The sequence below is a fragment of the Durio zibethinus genome, chromosome 18 (genome assembly GCF_047325235.1).
Source record: "Durio zibethinus cultivar Kanyao isolate XHJ-2024 chromosome 18, ASM4732523v1, whole genome shotgun sequence".
Lineage (NCBI taxonomy): Eukaryota > Viridiplantae > Streptophyta > Magnoliopsida > Malvales > Malvaceae > Durio > Durio zibethinus.
Window position 1 is genome coordinate 4681733 of NC_143179.1, and position 16520 is coordinate 4698252.

The 16520-nt window shown below is 29.7% G+C and overlaps 1 pseudogene across 3 annotated transcripts; it reads right to left on the reverse strand.

The window, feature by feature from the left end:
* Positions 1 to 619: 619 nt before the first annotated feature.
* On the reverse strand, positions 620 to 5151 carry LOC111299031 (zinc finger BED domain-containing protein DAYSLEEPER pseudogene; annotated as a pseudogene). 3 transcript variants are annotated; one of them, XR_016329638.1, is made up of 2 exons: positions 4690 to 5151; positions 620 to 2982 (listed from the first exon to the last, which is right to left on the reverse strand). The product of XR_016329638.1 is annotated as a zinc finger BED domain-containing protein DAYSLEEPER pseudogene, transcript variant X2 (transcript). The 3 variants fall into 3 exon arrangements; XR_016329639.1 differs by having other exon boundaries at positions 620 to 2988; positions 4690 to 5149; XR_016329637.1 differs by having other exon boundaries at positions 620 to 2985; positions 4690 to 5016.
* Positions 5152 to 16520: the final 11369 nt, after the last annotated feature.

Below are 16520 nucleotides of genomic sequence, written 5' to 3' on the forward strand. Positions count from 1 at the left end.
GCAGTGGTGGGGTGGTTTGATTGAGTATGAAAGATGATGGAGTTGTTTGCCTTAATTTGATTTTTTTAAGATTTTTAATTAGGTTTACTAGATTTTGGAGTCATTAATTTAATACTTCAAAAAATTTTGAATTTAACTAATTAATTTAAACGAATTGATACATATTCATTTAAGATAGTATATTTTATAAAAATAACTGTTGATCAAAAAATGTGTCATTTATTTAATTTTGCATAACTCAAAAAATTCAAATTCATATTAAATAATAATTCTTAATCTTAATTTAACGGGATTGGTTTTTTTTTTTTTTTTCTTTTGATTTTTTAAGTAGGGGTAAGCGATAAGTACATTTTGGTTTTGAAAAAATTGAAAATGACTTAACTAACCTTCCTAAAATGATCGAGATGATAATGGTCAAGTCAAAGTGTGAATGTCGATTAGCCTTGCTATGAATAGGCGGCAACATACCAAGCAACTCAAAAATCAAGATGCAAATAATAGTTACCCAGATTGTATTTGATTCAGTTTCGTTCTGTCTTGACTAAGTTCAGAGATGCAATTCAGAATGATTTCTTCCGATTGTGTCGTTGTTTTAGCTGCTTAGGTCGACATGCAAATATGCAAATCTGCATTGTACATCCATCTGAATAAGAAGCAAAAGACAGGATAGTCTTCCGGTCCCTAACAGAAGCTACAGGAGCTTAAGACTAGTCCGTGGTCTAACCCTGTCAAAAGCCTACTTGGTGTTAGGGACTTTTTTGTGCCCAGTACAACCTTCAAAGAAGCATGCACTAGCAAAAACTACCCTAGCAATTAAGTTTTCATGTCCAAGCATCCATAGAATTCTTTCTAATAGTACAAAATAGAAGCCTAATAGTGAAATAGTAAACTAAATATGTCCAATAGGGCAACCTCACCATGATACTCTGATGGAAGTAAGATCTACATCTAAAATTCCATTTTAACAAGTGCATTTGAAACTTCAGATCCATAATGAAGCCAATCCTTGGCACAGATTAGGGCTTCCACGGTCTCTGGTCTCAAGGAGCTTCTGTACTCATCCAGTTGCTTGTATGTGATATCAAAGACCGAGTCAGGAGCTGCAGCAGATACTGGAATCGACAAAATGTCACGAGCCATCTTTGAAAGAGTTGGATACTTAATCTTATTCAGCTTCCACCAACCTAACAGATCAAACTCTTGGACACGGGGTAACAAGGATTCTTCCAAGTACTGATCCAGTTCAGACTTCATCTGTTGGCTAGTGGTCTCCATAATGTAGGCATCAAAATCGTTAAGTCCGTGGTCAGAAAGAAGATTTCCTTGATGAGATTCGTCAGTCTTTCCATTATTTCCAGCATTTCCTTCTTCTGCATAAGTTGGTGTCAAAGGCAGTGGAAGTGCCACATATTCAAGAAAGAGCTCGTGAATTCCATCATCAACAATTTTGATATGTGTGGGAGCATCTTCACCATATATTTTTGTGAAACTGAACTCAACAAGCTTCATTTTGAATCGAGGATCCATGACTACTGCAAGTGCCAAAACCACACTACAATCTTTCCAGTAATTATCGATCTTTTCTTGCATTGATTTTGCAAGATTGCTGATGAAGGGATCCTCATTAATGATTGAACGACCCAAATCCGCATGTATTTTCCATGCTTCATGAAAGAATGTAATTGCAGTAGGGCTAGTTGTAGTTGTAAGGATGCTGGCTGCATCAAAGAGAGGTTTCAAGAAAGTGCATAAAGTCTCAGCCAGCTTCCAGTCTTCCATTGATGGGGCTAGCTTATAATCTGGATCAGAAGTATCCAAACAATTAAACACTTCCTTCAATTCAGAAGCGGCCGCAAGCATTTGGTATGTTGTGTTCCATTGAGTTTGATTATCAAGAAATACGGTCTTTTCACTTGGCACTTGAAGCTGGTTTTTAACTTGAACAAACTTATCATCATGGGATTCTGATGCCTTCACATACTTTACATTATCACGGATTTTCTTGATGATCTCTTGCCCTGCTCCGAGCACATCCTTTGCCATGCTGCTCAAAGTACGAACTATGCAATTTCCAATTAACAGCTGACCGTTAAGAATAAGGGGATTCTTAGTGCAGAGTAAAGGCCTAAGATTTTCCAGCCCAGCTTCACTTGGAGGATAATTGAAGGTGAGCGAAAATAACTTGCCTTCCAAACTCCAGTCTGACAGGCAAGCGGCAACAGCATGACTTAGAGCAGAATCTGAATCAGGATATGGTTCCATTATGACATTGAGAACCCGTATATTCAACTTCCAGTCACTATCAATGAAGTGTCCGGTTATAAACACATAGCCCAGTGTTTGATTTGAACTCCACATGTCCAGTGTAAGACAAAAGCGTCCAGAAATACCCTCAATAAACTTCATGAGGCTTTGCTTTTCCCTCAGGTAAGTTGCGACACAATCCCCTTGAACGGTGTTGAAACTCACTTTGTCAAACCGAGGCTGAAGATTTTGAACAAATGCTACGAACCCAGGATGCTCAACCATGTGAAGAGGGTAATCGTGCATGATGATCATTCTTGCAATTTCATGGCGGCAACGATCCTGATCAAACGGAATGTAAGGTGAACTAGGAGATCTGTAGCGTCTCTTTGGTGTTTCACTTCCACCCATGCTTTGGTTATATGGAGTCACTTGATTGTTATCTTGGTGACGTAAGAGTGCTGGACAGGTTCCTTTGGCAATGTGACGTTTGAGATGGCTGGTACCTGCTACCTTGGAACCAGTGCTATAAGCAAAACTTTGCTTGCAACGCTTACAGCATGCTCTTCTACATCCTGGACTCACATTTTCAATGGTAAAGTACTCCCAAACTATGGACTTCTTTTTCCTTCGCTTGTTAGGCTGTGTTTCAGGAGTGATCAGCGCCAAATCATTGTTATTCTCCCCGGGGGTTGTTTCCATTTCTGTCATTTCTGCCATTGCTGTCTAGAAGTAAACCTGCTACTGACAGCAAAAGAGATTTTAAAGAAGCAATCAAAATATGTATTTAATAACATAACAAAAGGGTAGTTCCAAATACCATAAGGCTAGCACAACTAGGATGCTAGAAAATACAGGAAATGATGAGTTTTTGCCAAAGCAATTTACCGGTTTTCACAACTCAAAAGAGAGAGAGAGAGAGAGAGAGAGAGCCCCTTTGCAACAGAATCTTCTCAGCTTTGAGATCATCATTACATAGAGGCTTACTACATACCAAGAGGTTCCAGAGAAAAAAAAAAAAGCCCTAATTCATTTCAATTTTAAACAGCAAAACAGTCAGGATTTAAGTCAAGGCTATTGGGCATGCCCTCAATGTTGCAAGGGTTGCATGCTATGGGTATAGTTAGTGTAAAACGGTACTCTTGCTGAACTATGACATTTTAATATTACATTTACATGAGATGTGCATGCTACACTCGGTAATGTCCATGTGCTGGAAATCCAGGATTACAAATAAGAGCTGCTTTGATGGGAAGAAAAAAATAAAATAATCTAACAATGACTTTACCATCAACTAAACCTTATTTTACATATGCAACACAAATTTTATACTGGGTCTCTAAATCCACAATAGGGCTGAAATCATGAAAATTGTTCTTTTTAGGATGTTTTCCAGACCAAAGACATTACAACTTAGTGCATGTTTCCATTGGCTCGTGGGACAAATTACATTTAAGACATCTTGTCTAGAGTTTGATTGTTTTCATTTCACTTTTTTTTTTCCTTTTTCTTTTTGATACGGAGGAGAAGCCAAGTTTCCTGGGTTTCATCTTTATTGTTTTTTTGCCTATTGCTGAAAACTTCGGCTCTCGAATCGCGCGGCAGGTACATTCCATCTCACTCACAAGATAGACGTTAGACCACTGGGACTGGGTCAAGGAATCATTGGGCCTGGACCAGTGGGTCCATTCCAACACCAAATCATATAAAAGCATTTAACATTATATGACTCGATAAGTCGGTATAAGTCAAAAGACTACCTTACGGGCCGGGGATAAAATAGGCATTTCATATCTATATGGGCTTGACGAGTAACATCTGACATGGTCTAATATGAAAAAGAAATAGATCTAGGGTTTCAAAAATATAATACTTGAAAAAACAAATGAAGAAAAAGAAAAGCCCAGATCAAGCGAAAGTGAAACCCAATTGAATTTCTAAGATCAAATCGAAACTCATCTGCCCAGATCAAAAAGGGAAAATGAAAAAAAAAAAAAAAAACCCATGTTTGCAGAACACCAACTAGAACAAAAACCCATTAACGTAACGTCTAAAGAAAAACACAGGACTTGTGAGAGGAATCTACAACCCACCCGGATCATCAAAACTCAAAACCCATCGAAGCCTGAAGCAAAGAAACGAAAGCAATATGTATAACAAAAGAGGGAACACGTCGTTGCATTTAAAAGTTGAAACAAAGTCTCAACTTCCATAACTGTAAAGACAAAAATCCAACAATCTCTCATTTTTTTAAATCTAATCAAAAGTAATCATCACAATTCTCTCAAACCATGAAACATGAAACCCTAAAAATCAAAATCCAAAACTCATAATACCAATGAATAAGGAAGCAAACATTAAAAATTCAGTAGGGAACAAAAAGAAAAGGTGAAATTAGGGTCAAACAAAGGAACAAAAAAATTAGGAAAGGGTAAGTTTTTATACCGGTCAAAAACCCGAAGAGAAGCGATCTGGCAGCGGATTTGAAGCCCGGAAAGCGACTTTTGAACGCTAAGGGATCTAGAGTCTTGCAGGAAGAAAGGGGAGAGGGAGGAAGAGGATTTGGGCTTAGAACAGACCCGAAAGGGCTAATTGGACCTGAAAGGAGGAGAGTAGTAGTAGTTGTTGGGATGGGACTTTCGGCTTTACTTGGGGATAAGGCAACGTGGGGTGAGACTTTGAGATTAAAATTTGAAATGGGATAGAGGTCTTCATTATTTATTTATTTTTGGGTATTGGACTTGGGGAGAAAGGTCCACCGTCCACTGCTCCAACTCCAATCGGCTAACCTACTAAATACTTTGAAAACAAAATTTTCAGTTCCTTATTGGTTCATTCAGCTTTGCACGGCAAAAACATAAACAAACCATGACTTCGATCTATCTACGCAACGCTGGAACGAACCACAAAGCCAGCCCACCCCAACTCGTACTTAAATTTTTTTGCGTCTTTTTACGGTAAGTGAAGACACGTGTAAAACGTAGAGATCGTAGCCCAAACAAATATTAATGGTCTGTTTATATTGGTGAGGGTCCACGTTGGGTATTTTTTTAGTGTTTTTTGTTTTGGGGATTGAGTGTTAGGGTTAGCCCAATAGCATTTGTCCACTCCAACTTTAAACCATTGTTAAAATCTATGAATCAATGATCCCCCTTCCTTGCCCTTCTCTTGTGAGGCTGAGATTGGTCCATCTTTTCTTAGTGTTCGGCCGTTTGTGGTGGTTTGTTTTTGTTGGCTTGGCTATCCTGTTAAAATTTCAACCCATTTAATAGGCAGGCCATGGCTACTAATTGTCTTTTTAGCAAGTTTCCAAGTTTCCTATGTTTCTCTTGACTTCTTGTTCTATGGTTGGCAATCATATATAATATAATATTATAATATACATACAAATTTGGTAAAATTTATTTATTTAGATTTTTATTTGGGTAATTTATTTAAATGACATGTAAGATAATATTAATTAAATATTATTTAAAATAATTAAATATAAAATTTTTTTAAATTAAATCATTAAATCATATTAAATATTCAAAATATATAAATATTGATTTGAATTTAAATCCATTTTTATCCAAATATATCTAAATCTAATTATATATTATTCAAAATAATAAAACATCAACATGTAAGATAATTTTTAATTTTATGCTATTTATCAAATAAATAAATTAAAAAATTATTTAATTATCCAAATCTTTTAATATTTAACTTAAACTGAATCATATGTATATTTAATTATTTATGTTTTGATTTAACTTATAGTTAAAATATAATAAAAAATCAAATCAATCATTCTTAATTTAAAATTCAAAAATAAAAAATTATCTTTTTAATTTAAAATTTTTTCTTATCAAGTGTTCTGTTGAAATTTAGGTATGTTAATATTATTTCTTATATATGGATTTTAAATAAATTTAGATGATATAAACCTTAGAAAATTGGCTAAATAAATTTAATTCAGTCAATCTATTTAAACTAAATTGAAAAAAATAAATATTTCTTAAATTATTGTTGTTGAGGACGTAAGATATACATAGTGCTTGAAAGAGATGCACTAGGCATAATAAACCTGATCCAACTGATTTTTAACATACATTTCAATGATAGGTAACTTTGCAGATGAAGCAAGGCTTAGGAGAAGAGATTCCATTTTTCGTTGTGTAAAGCATATTATACTAGAAGCCAATTATGTTTGGAAATGTTTTAGTACAGTTTAAACTTTGCATTACTGATGATGATACTATTTAGATAGAAGAATACCAGAGAAGTATTATAGATATTATTTTTGCCGGCTATAACTAAGTTATTAGTAATGAAAGTTTTTTATTTGACTCAAAATAAAAATTAAATTTTATTTAATTGGAGTAGATAAAATCCCAAAATTTTATTTGGATTAAAAAAACTGCATAATATAATTTAATATTTTTAAAAATAAATATAACTTATTTTTATTAATGACATAAACATATAGGTATAGATGCAAGTTATTTATTTATTTTTTTATCATGTATTTTCTATTTTAAGATTTTAAAAATATTTATCATATTTATTTTTTTAACAAGTTTATTTTTTTAATATATTATTTCAATATTTGAATTTTAAATATGTTATAATTTTTTAATTTTAGATATAGGTGTCTATAAAATACTAATTTTTATGTGTTTACAAATATTTAAGTAAACAACTAACTTGTGTATTGCATAGATCACAAGCTTGTTAGATGCCATTATAAGTGTCTTCAAAACTTTACTAAATATAGATTCTTATCATGAAAGCATTTTAATCCAATGGTTGAACGATACCATAATATTTATTTACAGTCATGTTATCTGGTAATAGAATATAGAATGTTAAACTATTAGTTTTAATGATTAAAATTCAAATTGTAACAATATCAAGTAGAAAAATAAAATAAAATATCAATTTATCATAATTTCTTTCCCTTTATCTCTTTCTTCCCTTTTACAACATGACAACCATTATTCCAATTTATTAGAAATATTGTACATCCAAAAGACAAAAAGTCTTGGAAAATTATCAATTAAATATCTTTAAAGCAGTCATAAATCATAATTCTGGTTTTGGTTAGGTAAGATCTTGTTTATTTCCATTATACTTGATAATTCAAGTTAAATTAGTATATAAAAGTAATGCAATAAGAAAAAAATGTCAATATATAATTTATTACTTCATTCTTTTTTTTTTTTATAAGAATGAAAAAAGTCCCCAAAATTAAAAAAAAAAAACATTACAAGTATTGAAATTTAAATTTTAAATTTAACAATACTACTTCTTGCATATGTATAAATAAATAAATATATATATATATTTATATATATATAAAGATTTTGCATAGCTCCTATCCAAATAAATACTAATAAAAAAGGAATGCCCAAAGTTAGGTTGAGTCAAATTCAATTGTGAAAAGAAAGCATTCTACCTAATTTTCGAGTTTGGAATCTACTAGGTAGTCACACAATCGATAAAGGTTCACACATTTTTCAAGTGCTGTTTACTTATTTAAAAAAGGTTAATAATATTCGTAATTCTTAAAATTTGATTTAAATTCTATTTTGATATTTAACATTTAAAAAATTTTAATTGCATCTTCAATTACCTAAATTTGTCTTATTTTAGTATTTTTATCTATAAAACCATCTCAATTAATAGTAAATGTTAGTTGCCATACGTGATGATGTCAACTGGCTTTTATGTAGCAAAGAATGGATCAAAATAAATTTTTTTCAAAATTTAACGATAAAAAATAAAACTATCTTAAAATTTTATATTATATATATGTTATAAAATATTAAATTTAAAATGATATTTTTATATTTTTTGTTGTAATATAATTTATTAGTTATATTTTTGTTTTCAATAAAAAATACATTTTTAAAAATTAAAATTAAGTTAAAAATTCAAATTCTTTTTTTAAAATTCAATATCATTTTAAGAACAAAAAATTATTTTCTATTAAAAATATTATTTTACTCATAAATCATAATAAAAATTTTATTTTTGATCCAAAATATATTTTTAAAATATTAAATATCTTTTATTTTCCTTTTTCCAATATATTTTATAAAAAATAAAAAGGAAAAAATAAAAATAATTAAAGAAAATTTTGATTTTTACATATTTCAAATATATTTTATAAAATATTATAATTTAAAATATTTTTTAATTTTTATTATGATGTGATTTATCAATAAAATAATATTTTTATTAGAAAATATATTTTTAAAAATTAAAATTAAGTTAAAATTTTCAAAATAATTTTTAAAAAATTCTATATCTTTTTTAAAAATTAAATAAAAATGTTTATATCTGTTTAAGAAATTAAATAAAAACTCCATATCATTTTAAAATATTATGTAAAAATATTCATATCATTTTAAAAAATATTTTTATTAATCTATTCAAAAATTTATTTTTCATAAAAAAAATCCATTTTGAATCTATTTTTTGTTAAAAACTTTATATTCATATAAAATAATAATATAATTTAAAAAACTTTTGTTTTTCTTTTTCAAAAACATATTTTATAGTATATATCTAAAAAGGAAAAACAAAATATATTTAATATTTTTAAAAAATTGATAGAAAATAATATTTTTATTGTGATTTATGAGTAAAATAATATTTTAATAGAAAATATACATTTTTTTAAATGTATTGAATTTTTTAAAAAAGGAATTTGAAAATTTTGACTTAATTTTAAGTTTTGAATATTTATTTTTTATTTAAAACAAAAAATCTAACTAATAAGTTATATTACAACAAAAAAAAATAAAATTTTAAATTTAATATTTTATAATTATGTATGAAATATATAAAATTTTAATATATTTTAATCTTGAGTTAATAGCACGTATGGTCCTTAAACTATAGGTCAAATTCTATATTGGTCCCTAAACTTTAAAAAGTTCTAATCGAGTCCCCAATTGCCCAAACGTGTGTCAATGTAGTCTCTTATTTTGTTGGACCATCTAAATTGATCGTAAATCTTACGTGGCATGACACATAATCTGAACAAATTGTATTATGTGAAATTTTTTAAATGCCAACTAAGCAAATAAAAAAAGTAAAAGAAACTTTAATGTTTTACCTAAAAAAAAATTAACCATATATATATATATATATATATATATATATATATATAAAGAAACTTGTGAGATCCTGTTAATGTTTCAGGTGTTAAAGAGAAATGGGGGAGCTAAAGGTTGAAAGGGAGGAGCTACAGGTTACCGTACAGAAGATATAGGCTTATAAAAAACTATTGCAATTTTTTGGGTGTTGAAGAAGAAAAGAAATGGAGTTTGAAAAGGAGAATTTGGGGGTTGAAAACAAGGAATTGAGGGTTGAAAAGAGGAGCTAAGGCTCGAAAGAGAAAAGTTACGAGTTGCCATATGAAAGATATCGGCTTATTACCTATTTTGTCATTGTGGTTAACAAGCTTGAATTAGGATATCATGAACTAACACTGACCTAGGTTGTCAATTTTTCAATTGTAACAATTATGGGGTAAGCACACATCATTGTATTTTTTTTTATTAATTGAGTTTAGGGTTTTGACAACACAACAAACATACAATGGATTTTGAATATTAGTTTTGAATATGTAAACACAATTATTGGTTTTGAATTTTATAGATATTTAAGAACATAACAAATTAGGGTATACTTTTTTTAATATAGGTAGCAAATAGCAATAATAGGTAGCAAATTATTGTTTTTATGATTTTTATTTCTTTAATTTAGTTTGTTTTTATTCCTTTAATTTGGTGATGATTTTTGTTTAAATTTGTAGCAACTTGGCGCATATGAGTTTTTTCAATGGTGTGATCCTCCAATAAATGAACACTACAAGACAATCATTTTAGGTTTATTAAAAAGGCTGTGAAGAATGAAAAACCAAAATCAAGTCTCTTCAGATAATGCAAATAACAACAACTGTAAGAATAAAAACTGAAAGTGGATTGCAATGTGCTTGATTATAGTTATTTTTATGTTGTCGTTGGAAAGAAATTGAACAAAATTTAGTATACTATTTAGGGTATTTGGCTTGTAATATGTATGCTATCAATTGGAAGCTATTTATGTTTGTAAACTTGCACATTTTGTGTATTATGAATATGTTTCATGGGTATTAATGCAAGTTTATTCATAAAGTAGTATATTTTTAAACTTACATATTTTGTATAATATGATTATGTTCATATCATAATCAATGGAATGATCCTGAGAATAGAATAGGAAACAGTTGACTATTGTTTGGTAGTAACAAGTTTGTAGAACACTTTTATAAGTAATGGTTATTGTTCACATACATAAGTAATAATAATTGTATTTTGTAGAAATGACTACAAGTTTGTTTAACACTTTTACACATAAGTAATAATTTCATATTTTTATTTCAAATGGCAAAAAAATATAAGTTTGTACACTTCAATGCCAACAAGTTTTGTACACTTTAAAAAACTAAATGTTCTAACAAAAAGTACAGTTCTAGACAAACCCTAAACAAGCTACAATTCTATATTTTGCATAGTTTTGTACACTTTAATGCTAGCAAGTTCAAACCCTAAACTAGCTACATTGAAATTTCCCAGCAAAATCAAACACAATGTTTTAAACTACACTAAAATTTGTCAACATAATGAAACACAATGTTCTAACAAAAAATTATAATGTTCTAACAAAAAATATGGCTCTAGACAAAACAAGCTTCTCTTTCACATTGCAAACTTCATTCATCGTGCAAACATCTAGACTTTTTGTTGCTTGGCCATAGGCTTTTGGGCAACATCTTTAAACAAGATTTTCTTTGAAGCTAGACTTTGTGAAAGAGAAGTTGAACCCTAAATTGCATACAAAGATAAAAATTACTAAAAAATATAATCTTGCAATAACCCAAAAGCCAACTAAAAACCAAATTTGCAATTAACTTACTTCATTAGAAGCTGGAGTAAGATTCAACATTAGACTTTGTGTATCACTTTGTAAATGTTACGTACCTCATAGTAGATTGTTATGATACATAATCAAACTTGAACCCTTAAATACAACAAACTATAATGGTTAGATAAAATTAATATATAGGTAAGTCATTATTAACCAGTATAAATATAAACACTTACATCAGGCATCTATCTAAATGTTACATCCTACAATAGAACTGACTGTTGTCGTAACAGTTTTGAGACCACCGGACGTAAAAATTTCTAAAATAAAAAAAGATGGGAGGAATCACTAAGCTGTCGTAACGGTTTTGGGACTGCCAAACGTAAAGAATTTTAAAATAAAAAAAGGGAGAAGTCGCTACCAATCTTTTTTAGGGTGTGATTGGCTACCCAAAAATTTATCTTTTTAATAAAACTATAAAAGCATGTTTAAAGTTTATCAAAAAGATAAATTTTGATCTACGAAAACCAGGTTAGATCCGAGAGTCAGTTATATATGGAGAATGATTAGCATCCTCACAACACCTATAAATAGGTATCAATTAATCATGTGCTATTTTTGGTGTTAGATAAAATAATTTTATTTTGAAATTTAATAATAACTCCCTTTTATTATTTTTTTTAAAAAAATTAACTTTATCAAAATTCTTCATTTAGGAGCATCGAGGAAATTTTTAAGTTAAAAAATTATTTTTAAATTTTTCAACATCTAGACAAAACTTTAAATATAACTTTTTTTACTAATATTAACCACGACATTCCTTGAAAATGAAAATAACATTCTTTGGGGAAGATAATTATTAGTGATTTTTTAACATCTAGGTAGAGTACGAAGAATTATTTTCTTTGGAATATTATTTTTGTTTTATTTTATAATATCATAATTTTAAAAAACGTAGTGCTTTTTTTATATAGAACATTTTATTATCAAGTAGTAAATAAAAATTAAATATAGAGAAATGCAAACGATTGCCAACAATAACATGATAACGTATGTAAACCGATGAATATTATGTAAGGTGATGAAATGCAATTTTAAAGTTAGGTTCTCAAGTATAATGAGATCGCCATGGCTCTTCAACATTTAAGCAAAGTTTAGGTACAACTGTTTATATTTAAGATCTCAATTTACTATTATACTTTTTTGTTTATTAATCCTATTATTAATGCGAATTAAGGATTCATATGAAAAACTTTATGAAATAAAATTTTTTAAATACCCCATCGTCTAAGCAACATTTGGGAATAAATCATTTCATGTGAGATTTTTACCCGTATCCTTAGAGTTTTGAGATAATTCTGGGCATAGGTTTAGGTCAATGTATTAAGGTTTGGACACTTTTTTATGATGATTTGGGGTTGTGTGCTAATTTTAGAGTTTAGGATTTTAGAGTTTGGGATTTTGAATTTTAAGGTTTTGGATTTTAGGGTTTTAAGGATCTATGGTTTTAAAGTTAGGGTTTTGAGGTTTAGAGTTTCGATGTTCAGGGTTTGGAGGGGTTTAGGGTTTGGATTTTTTAATTTTTGGGGTTTGGGATTTTAAGGTTTCAATTTAAGAGTTTGGGTTTTAAGGGTTTGGTTTTAGGGTTTTGATTTTAGGGTTTAGTGTTTAGGGTTTTAGATTTTTTAAAAAAACACGAACATCTCTAAAAATCTCTAATATCTAAGCAAATTTTCGGAGCAAATTTGATTGTTATGATTTTTTTAAAAATTATTTTAAAAAATTTTTTTATATGAAAATTTATTGTCAATAATATTTAATTTATTTATTAGTTTTTTTTAACAATTCCCTAACATCTAGGTAGAATTATCATTATTTAAAACATAATTATATTCCCTTCAACATCTAGGCAGTGAAATTTTCTTATTACTAGTTTACTTTATAATCATTTAATAATTTTTATTTAACACTTGGGTTATTAGCAATAAAGAAAAATATAAATATAAAATTTGAAATCATTTTTTATTATTGTTGTTATTATCAATTATTATTATTATTATAAAACAACAAATATTTAATCTAACAGATTTAGAGGTATTAAACATGCATAAATAAAACTAAAATAATATAAAAATTTTAAAAAATAAAAAAACAAAAATACCTGAACTAGACCGGTCAACACTTGTTCAATCGGTTCGGGCGATTCAACGGTTTGATCAGCGGTTTGGGCAGTTCGATAGTTGGTCAATGGTTTAGTCTGATCTGGTCTGATTCAATCGGGCTGGTCAGGGGCTGTTGAAGGAACGGATCAATGAGTTAGTTTGCGCAAATCCGAGGTCAGGTCACGGCATGCGCAGATCCTCCATTGCCCAAAACGAAATCATTTTGTTACTTGGCTTCTATATAAAAGTTAACTTTTTTTGTTCATTTTATCTTTTCCTTCAAAAAAAAAATCCTAACCTCTAAAAATTCTCTCTAGCTTAGCCGGAGTCCGATGTCATACCGTCACATCGGTCATTGCTTGAGGTAGCTACCGATGGTCGTTGCCAATGGTCGTCGGAGATCAAAAAATGCCAAACATCATCAAAAAATTTCTTTTGACCTTCTTAGCTCAGATCTATCTTTTTTGTAAAAAATAACCTCGATCAACGTAGATCAAGGTTTGAAGTTTTAGTGTTTTTTTTAACTAAATTGATGATTATTTTTTTTTGCTTGTAAGATGGCTTTGGCACTGAGGTTCCTCCATACATAAAGGATCGTTTGTTTTTCTATGTTTTTTTTATGGATTTTTTTTTTGTTTTGGTTTGCTTTCTTATGGGTGCTGAAGGTATTTGAGAATAGGGTCTAAGGCTAGGCTAGAGTCAAAGGTTCTTGGTAGGGTGCATGGAGGCTTAAGATGTCTTGGATATTTAGTTGGCTGGATAAAAAGGGCTTCGTGGGTTGCATGAAGGCTTGTGGTTTAGGCGTAAGAGAGGGCTTAGATGCTTGAAACTGGGGCTTGAACTAAGTGATCTTGGGATACAAGTTTAGCTGGTGATTTTTGTTGGGTTATGGCGCTGGGTATGAAAGTGTAGAATATTGGAATTTCTAGGTATGAGAGTTTGGGAGAGCTGGGCGTCTGAGCTTAAGGTTTATGGGTGTGTCCAAAGATCTAAAAGGGAAGGGAGCTGAGTGTCTGGGATAGTGGGTGAAATAGGTGGTGATTATAGGAGGTGGCTGTAGGTATGGCTAGGAGCTATAAGGGTGGCTAGTTAACTAGCTGTAGGAAGGCTGAAGGTATGAGTAAGGTAGGCTATAGGGGTTGGTTGGTCTAATAGCTGTATGGGTGGTTGGTGCCAGTGGTTAGAGTTACGACACTACTGGCACCAGACCTCATCTTTTTTTGTGTTCTTTTTTTATTTTTATTAATTATTGTATTTAATTATTAATTAATTCAATATTAATAAATAGAACTTGAAAAAAAGATTTAATCTAATAAACCTGAACAAAATTCAATGTCTACAACTGTTGTTGCTATTAATGATTTGTTACTATTGGTATTCTTTACTGCTAGATTAGAACTGACTAGAATTAATTGTTGTTGTTACTGTTGGTGGGTTGTTGCTATTGGTGAGTTGCTGTTGTTGGAGGTTTGCTACTATTAGTGTTATGTTGCTAGTAGATTAGGGAATTTGTTGTTATTGGACAAAAAAAATTGAAATAAACAATATCAATTAAACAAGATTACAAAAAATTTTCAATTGTGATTATTAATTGCAGTTGATTAAACTTGGGGAATATTCTTGCAAGACCTTTTGTGACCCTTTTGTCCACATTTAAAACATGACATTGTGACACCTGTTTTTCTTCTCTTGGTCTTAGGTTTGCCACGTTATTTCATTTGCACTTTTAAAGGCTTTAGCTTGTAGTCATATAGAGGCCAACAATTTTCAACCCTAATTCGATTTATGGCTTCCTTGTAGATTTTTTTTTGTCTGTCAACAGAGTAATATTCATATACATAGTCTTCAACCAGCTCCTTGTAAATATGAATTGTGAGTCTCAAGAAACTATAGCATTATTAAGTGATATTGTATCAATATACTTAGTTTTTATATTTTTATGTTTGGTCTATATAGGAGTGTTGTTTATTATATGATTTTATTGTATGGTAGTGTTGTTTATTGTTGTTTATTATATGATTTTATTTTATGGGAGTGTTGTTTATTATTGTTTATTCTATTACATGGGAGTTTTGTTTAGTTTCTATTATTAAACTTGTATTTAATATGTATATAGGTCACAATTGTTAATATGGCATATGCCTTGACAATGATGGTGATCTTAGTGACAAGTCCTAACTTAAAATGACTAATCAATTAAATAATTTCATTTTTCTTGCTTTTCAAGCTTGTATTTTATTATTATTAGTACCTTAAAGTTGTGACAATTATCAATGATTTCCATTCCCTTTATCACTGATTCCTTTTATCTTACCAATTATTTTGTTTAATTTAGTCTTTCTTTTAGATCTTGTCAACATATAACTTTAGTTGTTATTTGCTTTGTTATAATATCGCCTTTGACTTGTTAGATTTTGTCAATGGTTTATGCAATAAAGGGCGTATTTAAAGTGTATGTAACTAGGCTCATAAAAAATTAAATAGGATTAATAAATAAATCAAACAATTCCCAAACATAAAAACCCTTAAACAAATCAAACATAAACCCTAAACATAAAAACCCTTAAAAAAGTTCTCAAAGCAAACAGGAATAATAAACAACCCAAGTTATAAACAATGCAAAATTATCCAAAATCATAAATCAACAAGCAAAAAAAAAAAAAAAAAAACCATAAACAACATCACTATCGTCATCCTCTCTCAAACTCCAACTCATGATATTCCCTTTTTGAAATGCCCAAAACCACACGATCCCCCTTTGGTCGGTCCTCTTGTTGAGAAATGAATCCCCTTGGTCGATCTATTTCACTTCATAAAGTCCCTTCATTCCTGCACATGTCTTTCTCTTTCACACTATTTCATAGATTCTTCTCTCTTTCATAGTTTTTTTTATCTCTTACTAATTTTTTTTACTATTTTTTTTGTTCTTGTCTGGTCAACATTCTTTTTTTTTAATCTTTTATTTTTTCTATTTTATGATTAGCTTAATAGTTGATAAAAATTTCACATAATGTGTTATAGCATTTAAAAATTTTCACATAATATAACTTGTTCAGATTATATGTCATGTCATATAAGATCTACTGTCAATTTAGATGGTGCAACAGATGGAAGAATCACGTTGACACACTTTTAGGCAATTGAGGACTCGATTAGAACTTTTTAAAGCTCAGAGACCGATATAAAATTTGGCCCATAGTTTAGGGACCA